The following is a 10042-nucleotide window of genomic DNA, read 5'->3' as shown; positions in this document are numbered from 1 at the left end:
TCATTTGGAGCGCCTCCACGACCCCTTCCATGATTCTGGACCCATGGAGAGAGACTGCCACCGCATTGAATAGATACAGACACATTCTTCCTTGGAAACAACAAGCTCTAGTGCTGGGTGCAGCTTGTTAATGACGATCTTCCCCTCGTTCTTTATTTTGCCGTCTCATGGCGAAGTGTCCTTGAGCAAGAGACACTGAACCCTAAGTTGCTCCCGATGGGAGACCAGCACCTTGGCACGGCAGCTCGGTCTCCATCGGTGTGTGAATGTGTGAATGAGACTTAGCTGTAAAGCACTTTGGGAACCGTGAAGGTTGAAAAGCGCCGTATAAGTGAGATCATTTCCCATTTATATTGACATTGTCACTCTGGGGTAATTATGTCAGACCCAATCTCCCCTTAAAAAAGAACGCTGCTTCTTGTCGGCATTTTGTTCCCGGCTTTACTAAACAGATAAACATGTTGGAAAGTAGTTTGTTTTTTTTCCATCAGCATCATGATTGCTTCCACCAGCAGCCATTACCAGACACTAAAAGAAACTACAAGCTTTAGCCCCTGCTTACACTGGGAAAACAACGCCCTCTTTCTGTTCTGTGCCGTAAATCGATCACCATTTGTGCCGTAAAGCGCAAGAGACACGAAACAGTGTCAAGTTCTCAACATTCGTCCTCCAGAATGACACATGTACGTGTTTTCTCATCTGATACCACTATCGACAGGACGGCACGTAAAATAAAACAAAGCCGTTTCCTGATCTGACGACGCTATGGTTACGATTTGGGTTGTTTTTGGGGTTTTTTGCCATAAATGCCTCCGTGGCTCTATAATGGCACCTGACTTCCTCCTTTGCTCCTGTCACATTTCACACGGCCGATAGAGGGCGCTGTCCTTAGCAACGTAGCAACATTGTGCCGTTTTTTTTTTTGTGCATTTGCTGAAACAGCTGACGCTGTCGCTCTTCTTGGGAGGACGGTCCCGCTGACTGAGCTGTACCGAAGAACAGGTCATAAAGCTTATAGCAGATAGCAGGATGGAAAGGAGGTTGGGTCCTCCAGTTCAGTCCAAGTCATGTCCAACATGTTTACCCTGCACATCTTTTACATCCATGTTAAGGAATCTCTTCCACATGTCTTGCCTCTAGTCACGGCTATACAACGGTGATTATAACTGTCCCCTCTTGTTACTGTCTCCAAGGCCATCATAGAATTACGGTTCCCGTGCCAGGAGTCCCTGATTGTTTTTACTGAAATCCACATACGGCCAGTGAGGGAAACTTCTCCTGTGATTCCAGAGCCATGTGAGACACATCTGGGAGATTACTACAGCTGTGTCTTCCAGTCGACGAGCGCCCGAAGGCCCCTCTGCTATTTAAATCCACGCTGAATATTCCAACAGCCTGCAATCAAACCAAATGAGCGAGCATTGGACATACAACAGAAGGCTGCGAAATTAAAAGCAATTGCCGGAAATTGGCGGCGTGTGATTGTTTTTGCGCACGTCTTGTTCGAATGGATATCCAGACAACGTGGATCCTGAAACAGCAGCAAAGCACGCTGTTAAAAGATGTCACTTACAGGACGTATGATCCATTTGATGCTCAGAAACGAAGTCGTTTTCTTCTTTGATATTAGTTTAATCGATTCAGAGTGACTCGTAATTGCAATAATGCGACGCAGCTGCAGCCAAGCGGCCGTGATATCTTGTTTGTAATGAGGGGAATCATACATACATATATATATATATATACACATACATATACATTGTTATTGTAGGTATTTTTTACTATTTTTCACTTAAATACTGTAAATGTGTATATTTTTTATTTTCAATTTCTTATTTTTATACTTTTAGCTCTAAATTATGCTGCTTTCTACTCTTGAATGGGAGCACCGGTACTGTACAATCCCCCCCCCCCCCCCCCCGGGGATCAATAAAGTATATCTGATTCTGATTCTGATTTGTCCGTTCACACGCATTATTCCAAAAACGGATTAATCGTCACTCGTCTGCCGTCGTCAGAAAGGAAATACCGATGAAAGGATCTCGGACTGCAAACCATCTTTCGCGGCACATTCCCGTGATGTTTAAAGAAACGTCGGGGTCATTCCCACCGGGGACGTTCACTCATCTGTCCCTCTAAATGAGCCAATAAACACAATTGTGAAATATCTTCGCGCGGAAATGCAAATATCGCGGTTTCGATTCATTTGTTTCGATTTCGTGTGGTGGCGGTGGTGGGCCCCTGTCGTCAGTGATCAGCGGCCGTGGCTGTGGTGTTTCTGCAGTGCCCCTCCCGGAGATGAGCTGTCAGTTAAAAAACGGGGTGACGACAGGACTTCGACCTGCCCGTTCGTCACTGCATCAACAAACGGGAAAACATGACACACACGAGCACAAAACACTGTTCAATACGATCCAATCCAACGAGGCGCTCGTCATCTTATACGGTCCTGGCGCTGCCGCTTGCGAGCCACATGGAACCGTGACTGATAACCCCAACTAGGGAAGACAACCCTTCAGAGGATCAAGTGGTGCTTTAAAGCAGCGTCTTTAAAGAGCCTCTGCAGATCCACCTGTTCTGTACTGAGCACGCCAAAAAAAACCTCCACCACTGACGCTCCGGATGATGACGTGACTTCAGATGATAACCTCCATGACCAAACGCTGTTTGGCCTCGCGAATGAGAGTCACCGCGAATGATAAGAATCAGGAGTCAAAAGTGCAGTAGCTCGGGAGGGCTCCGATGTTTCCTCGCAAGTGCTGCCTTTGCTGTTCAAGCTGCGTTTCCCACTTTCTTGTTTGGTTTAATCTGTTTTCATAATCTGGATCACTTAAGACACGGAGGGGCTTAAGGCCGCTGCTTTTCCACCATTTAGCCAGCGCGGAAATGCTTAAGGCTAACATCTACAAAACATCTCAATGAGAAGCGGAATACGAACGCGGGACGCATTCGTAATGAATTATGGGGGGGGGGGGGGGCTTAAATGAGGAATGAAGCTGTTTCCGTGCCTTGATACAATGCCTGCCTAACCCTGTAGTGAAGGATCTGTCCAAACAGCTCTTGGAGCCTCTTGGGAAGCAACGTGAAGAGGGCATGACAAACTGTCATGTTTGAAGTGTTGTTGAAGACCTCGGAGAAATGTTGGCGGGAGGGGGGGGGGGGGGTTGCGTTTAACTGGGAAGTGTTTCAGGAAATATGTGTAAGAGGTAAAAGTAAACTAAAGAGGAAGCGCTCACAAAACCAAATTCTTTCGCTCTGCACCGTCGTCATGTCTTAGCTTTGAAAAGCCCCCAGAAAGTGGGATTGACTTTCGAGCTGGATTTTGAAAGGGAAGGGGCTTTGTCCTGTAATTGCTATATAATGAGGGCTTCACTGACGTCCTGCCACATCTTGGCCATGTTTTTTTATTTACTCGCCGAGCGAAAGGCATCGACTCCGTTTAACAGATGGAAAAAAACATGCCTCTCCAGCTCCTGCAGGAATTTGATTTCTCCCAACAGCTGTCTTGCTTTATACAAGCATGAAGTCAGGGAATCGCCCATCTCAAATCAATCAAGCCGCCCTGACGTTTCCTGCAAACTGTGCTCGCAGAGCTGCCTGGAGGAGGAGGAGGAGGAGGGTGGGCTGAGAGGGGGAGCATCATTACGGCTGATGTGCTCTTGTTTATGTCCTCTAATGCCTCCCCCCCATTAGCTGCGCGACTGAGAGCTGTGATCTGAGCCGCAGGAAATCACCTGACACCTGCAGGAGGAAACTCTACTTTAACGCGACTCCATTAGGCCTGAAAATGACTCTTGAGTGCGTCGTGGTGATGATGGACCGGCGTGCTGCTATTACGTTTTACACTCTATTTTGACTTTATTTCGTATTGACTGCGAAAGGCGGCGACGCCATTATAGAAAAAAACCAAGCCGTGACATTTTCATATAAATAAATGTCCGTTATGCTTACGTGTTGAAAGCTGTCACTGCTCATATACACACACACACAAAAAAAAGCTTTTTCTAACAGCACGAGAAATTGTGACGGTGCTCTGTCTTGACATTAGAAAAGCTAAATGCTAAATGGCTCTCTATATAAAAATCCATCCGAGCTACACAGGAAGCAATGAAACTTGGGGAAACGGCCCTTAAATGCCGTGAGACACGTGACATCTAAGGATTCTGCTGATTCTGAAACACAAACGAGGGCAGTTCACGTGCCGTCATGTCGGCGCCCCCACGGTCAGATCCGGTGTTTTTCAAATAGATGTCTTTTTTTATTTTGAGATGTCTATCTCACTGAAAAGTTGCGCGAAAGAAAGGAAAAGCGGTTAAAAGCCTCAAAAATTCACGAGCGGAGGGTGTCGACTGACGTAGAACAAAACGTGTAAATCACCACGGACCTTATTTCAGGCATCTAACCAAAAAACCCATTCAAAAAAAAAAAAAAAAAAAAAAAACCCCACTGACTTCCAGACGAGGGGAGCGGGAGTGCGAAAAATGCTGACTCGTTTCCGGGTTTCAGGAATCCTGCAGCCGTCCTGTTGTGGTTGATGTCTCCCAAACCTGTAGCAGATTGTAGTGCACCGCGTCCAAACACACCAGCGGTGTCCTTAAAGTGCTACGCTTACAATGTGCTCGGCCTTGTTGACTATGCCCTCACTATGAAAATGTTTCCCCTTTGGGCCGTTCGAAGGATATTGAACCATGCAAAGGCGTCCTGTGGAACAAAAGTCCATTCAGCGTTCCTCTCCTAAACACATTAAGGTCTAACCAACATGTTGAGTGCGTCTCCTTCCCCGCAAAACACATGCAAAAAGCTGGTTTTAAATCCAGCATCCATGTTTGCTGGTCTTCTTCCTCGCCGCCTTTTTTGTGTGTGTGTGTGTGTGTGCGCACATTACATCTTGGCGTGTTACTGCCACCTGTAGATTACTTAATTCCACTCACCTGCGTTGTTCGGAGAGATAGAACCGAAACTTCCGCACGCCTCACTGTCATTTTGGTGAACAGGCCGTTTTTTAAACCTCATCATGAGCGAGTAAAAAAAGGGAAAAAAGAGGAAGGGGGGGGGGGGGGGGATGCATGCAAACATTTAAAAAGCAGTGAATCTCACGGATCATGTTGGTCACCGTGGTGATCATGACGACGGCAAAGTTAAAGGCGCTATCACCCTGGAGTGTATTTTTTTTTTTAATGAATAAATAAATGATATCCCGAGAATAATGATTTTTCCCTCGGATGGATGTGGCAGCACAAATGTTCGTTCTGGTCATTCTGCAGCCCGAGCGCACGGAGAACAGTGTTTATTTACACTGCAGCCGCTGGGTGAGTGCCCCCACTCACTGGCACGGGTTTGTTGTCGAGAGTGAAACAGCGAGGACTTTATTCCTCCGACACTTCAAACTGCAAAATGCTGCTCTGCGGTTCACTTCGCGTCCCCGCTCGGAACACTGGGAGATTTGTAAAGCTTTGAGAGCCTGTGGAGGACGCCCTCGCGGGTTCGGGTGGCTGCAGCTGTGAGTGCCAGGATCATTGATCGTGGCCCGACAGCCGGGGGGGGGGAATGACTTTGGAGGCGAATCATCAGATTGTTTTTCGGCTCACAGCAACATTTACACCATGACTTAGGAAGCCACCACCATTAGTCCACCATCCTTGATACTTTCAGGTTTTTCTAGTCTCATATATATATATATATATTCAAAACTCCTCTCTTACCTTTTGTGATATTTAGCAAGGCACGTAGTTTTGTTTTTATTTGTACAGGTTTTGAGGTATCAGTCTCCCTCCACCCACTCTACTGAAGAAATAGTCCCTACTACCACTGTAGACAGCAAAGTCTGAAAGACCCCCCCACCCCACACACACACACACACACACACAATTTTGAGCATCATCATTGCTGGAGTAACCTGTTAGGGGTTGCTGGGTACCTGTCCACGATGGGGGGCCTCGGGACAACAGTGACTTACCTATGAAATGATTTCATATTTAGCGCATCAGTAGCATCTGTAATATTCTTACCTCCCCTCAACATCAACATCATTTCAGTTAGAATCATCCCCCACGCGCGGGGGGGGGGGGGGGGTCTGCAGCGGCCTGAAGCAGCAGGCGTGTTGTCGGGGCGCGTCCAGTGAAAACAAAGAGAGGGATGGCGGAGCTAATGTGGAGCCGGGCCCTGCGCGGCGTTGGGTTTCAGTCTAATTGGGATCATACGCCGCATGTGCAGTTTTGGCACATACGTTAGATTAATCAGGGGCTCTTTAATCGTGGAGAAATTCTCCTGTGCGTGGCTGGGCGGATGCTGCACCCACCCCCCCACCACCACCACCACCACCCACCGCCCACCAGCCTGGGATCTGTCTAAGCACAGACCTTTTGACTCCATAAACACCCGCTCTCAAAAATTGGGGTCAACCCTCTCATTGCTCGCACCGGAGCGCCATCGTGCCACCACCAAAGGGTCCCCTTAATGATTAAATTGCAGTCGAGTATGGATGTTCCGAATCTCTGCAGATTCCTGGCGGCTGACGCTTCCTCCTGATTGTAATTTATGTCGGAAGTCATCGCCGTCCAACACTCGGGCCCGTTCAAAGCCCTGGGTGGTGGTGGGGTGGTTGGGGGGGGCTTGCACGTGGGTGAAGCCTGCGTCATCACCCTGCACCGCTGCAGCCAAGGCGACCTCACGCATTCACCTTGTGCCATTTACAAACTGACAACAGTAATGAATGCATTTCATGCGCTGTTCTTCCTCACTGCTGGTGGGGCTCTTTTGCCAGCTCCGGCTCGGTTTGTTTGGGTTGACCTGTCATTAATCTGCATATGATTAAGCCCTGACATGAATTTGACATTCTGGGCAAGGACTGATTAGCCGTGTGCTTGGATGATGATGATGATGATGATGATGATGGTGTGTGTGTGTGTGTGTGTGTGTGTGCAGTAGGGACCTGCAGATGTCCATGTGGATCTTTAGGTGAAAACTGAGTACCGTTGTACAAGACCACCACGTAAAGGAGAGGTGCGCTTTGGAAAAAGAAAAAAGAATATTTCGGATTGATTGTCAGGAATTTGAAGAATCCGGCCTTTATAATTCGAGCTGCCGGCGAAAGCGAACGTGGAGAGTTTCTGGAGCCTCAGAGGCGTCACTGCGCTTCAGCCGGATGAAACTCAGATAAATATTATGAGCTGGGTTTTCATAATATAGACCCGCGGAGTGATTTCGTGTCCGCATGCGTTCGCGCAATTCAGAATCGGCGGCTTTTGCCATCGCGGCGTGAAAGCTTCGTGCACGTCGCGTGAAATTTTAACTGTATGTGTGTGTGTGTGTGTGTGTGTGTGAACTGAATTTGCAGTTTCGGGGGGGGGGGGGGGGGGGGGGGTTGTTTTCTGACGCTAAGTATATTTCCCAGACTCCACTTTGGGCTCTGATGTCATGTTTCTGATTTCAAGAGGCACGTTTAACTGCCATGTTGAAGAACTGATATCAGACAAAGACGAGTGTTTTTCCAGGTCATTTCGGCCATCAGTGTGTCCTGATTTGGGCCTAATTTGTCCCAATAAATATCATGATTTTGTTGGGTAAACGACTTTTTCTTTATTGGTATATTAACAGGTTGAAGAGGTTGAGACGAGTTCAGCAGGCTGCCCAGATATTGGAGTTATTGAAAGTTAATGCCACAGTAATATATATATATATATTTTTTTTTTTTTTTTTACATCCTATGTACAATATATGTCCTATATTTTGTAATAATAATAATAATAATAATTGACTATAACATGTAACGGGCCTGTAATGTATGAATTAGTAAAACTGTTTCAATTCAATTAAAACAAACGCCATAATAACATCCTCACTGGCTGGTGGCACTTGGCTTTTTTTTTTTTTTTTTTTTTAATAAAAACCTAATCTCACCACACCTCATGTAAATACAGCCATTCTCTACATGTGGTCTTTTTATTCTCCCTTTAAGCTCTTTAAGTTGCAAAGACCTGCTTTCATTGAAAGTTAATGCTACTGATTATTGGCTGATGAAAGAGTCTTTTTTTTTTTTTTTTTAATTAATAATCTTTTTACATCCTATGTACAAATAGACGTCCTATATTTCGTCATGGCAGGTAAACACGCCATTGTCTTCCTCTGTTTTATTTCTTTTATTATCTGATTTTTTTTTATTTTTTTTTTTATCCTCCCACATTTACGTTTTGAACAGCAGGAAGGAACAACAAACAAAGGTGTGTGTGTGTGTGTGTGTGTGTGTGTGTGTGTGTGTGTGTGTGTGCAGATTGGGGAAAGAGAGCTGTTAACAGCTTTTAATGGTATGATACTGTAAAAAAAAAATGTGGTTTAATAAGATATTGGCACAATTTAATAATAACCATATATATATATATATATATTCTGAACTGTCATTTATAGTTGGAACTAGATAACGTGGTGAAAACCGGCGGAGTGATGCGTTTTGAAACTGGTCGGGGGTAAATACGCACGACCCAGTGAGATGCTCAGCGCCCGCTTGGACTCGGCGCTGAAAGTGCGTCGTGGTCTGGAGGCCGCCGGTGAGGGGGGCCCGCATCCGAGGTCTGCTTCGCTCATTGACGCGACCAAATGGGCCGTTTTACGGTCTAATGGACGAGCAGCGTGACTAAGCCTGTGAAATCTAAAGCCGTGTGCCGCCCGAAGCGCAGACTGGCTCCTCTCTTCGTGTGACTTTCCCTTTCATCAGAGCGCTGAGCCTCATGTCGATAAGCTGTACCTGTGGTACCCTCCCAGCCCCCAGCCCCCCCCCCCCCACACACACACACACACATATTCTTAGTGATGCTGTTTGAATAGGTGCCTCTGTCATGTTCCTATATTCCATAGTGGGCTACAGATACTATTAAAACTCTTCAGAAAAGAATAAAGCAGGCCGTAATATGGAAGAATTATTATTGTTATTATTATTATTATTATTATTGTTATTATTATTGCAAGAATACAACACAGCATGAGAACTGAATTCATAACAGGAGGCCTCGGTGGCTTTCAGTCCGCAATGCGTCCATGTGCATTTATTTAATGTGTTATTTATCAGGCTGTAGTCCGAGGGAGAGGAAAGCCCCCCCCCCGTCTATATTAAAAAAAGAAGCCAAGAAGAATTCAACATTTCCCCTTCGTTAAGGACAAATAGTGTTGGTTGAAAAAAAAAAATATATATATTTTACTTTCACCTCTGACTGAATGTCAGACCTGCTTCAAATAAAAATGGGTCATCTTGGAATAGTAATTATTAAAGGGACGCGAAAGCTGTGGGGTCAAAGACAACGAGGACTGCACCGATAAGGCTTCAGACACGTGAAACAGACGGAATCATTCTGCAGCCTTTGGACTGAATGTAGATATTAATAAAGACACATGCCTGCATATGAAGAATAATTCGATTAAGCTGCAGCAAAACTGTTTATTTGTTTTTGTTTTTTTCCCCCCATAAATTCCTGTTTTTTTTTTACTGAGCCTGAACGCCTCAGCGCCGTTAACGCTGTATGCGTTCATAATCATCGATTTCCCTCCACTGTTTTAAGTTGAACGGTGCCTCGTAAAAAAAACAACAACAACAACAACAACAATTCAACGACAGAGCAGTGCATCTCTGTCCTTTGTGTGACTCCTCGGACCCGCTTTAAAAAAAAACACACACACACACACACACACACACCAACTCAGGCTGCCAACATCCCATCATCGCTTTAAGGGGCTGCTCAAAAAAAAAAAAGAACAAATACAAACAGAAATCCTGTGACAATAGAAGGCAAAAAAAAAACAACCCCGAAATAAATAAAAAGTGATAAAGGAGGTGTCACTGCTCATGCGCAAACACTGGAACACTGATTCTTTCCGTTCTTCTCCAATAAGACGGCTGAGCTGATAATCATAATGATAAACATAATAATAATCGAATATAACCTGTAATGTATGAATTAGTAAAAGAAAACGGTTTCAATTCAATTCAAACAAACGCCACAATAACATCCTCACTTGGCTTTTTATAATAAACCTAATCTCGCCACACCTCATG

Source organism: Enoplosus armatus, chromosome 3 (assembly GCF_043641665.1).
Source record: "Enoplosus armatus isolate fEnoArm2 chromosome 3, fEnoArm2.hap1, whole genome shotgun sequence".
In the NCBI taxonomy this organism is placed as follows: domain Eukaryota; kingdom Metazoa; phylum Chordata; class Actinopteri; order Centrarchiformes; family Enoplosidae; genus Enoplosus; species Enoplosus armatus.
The sequence above is the reverse complement of the archived record's forward strand: the minus strand, read 5'-3'. Positions refer to the sequence as shown.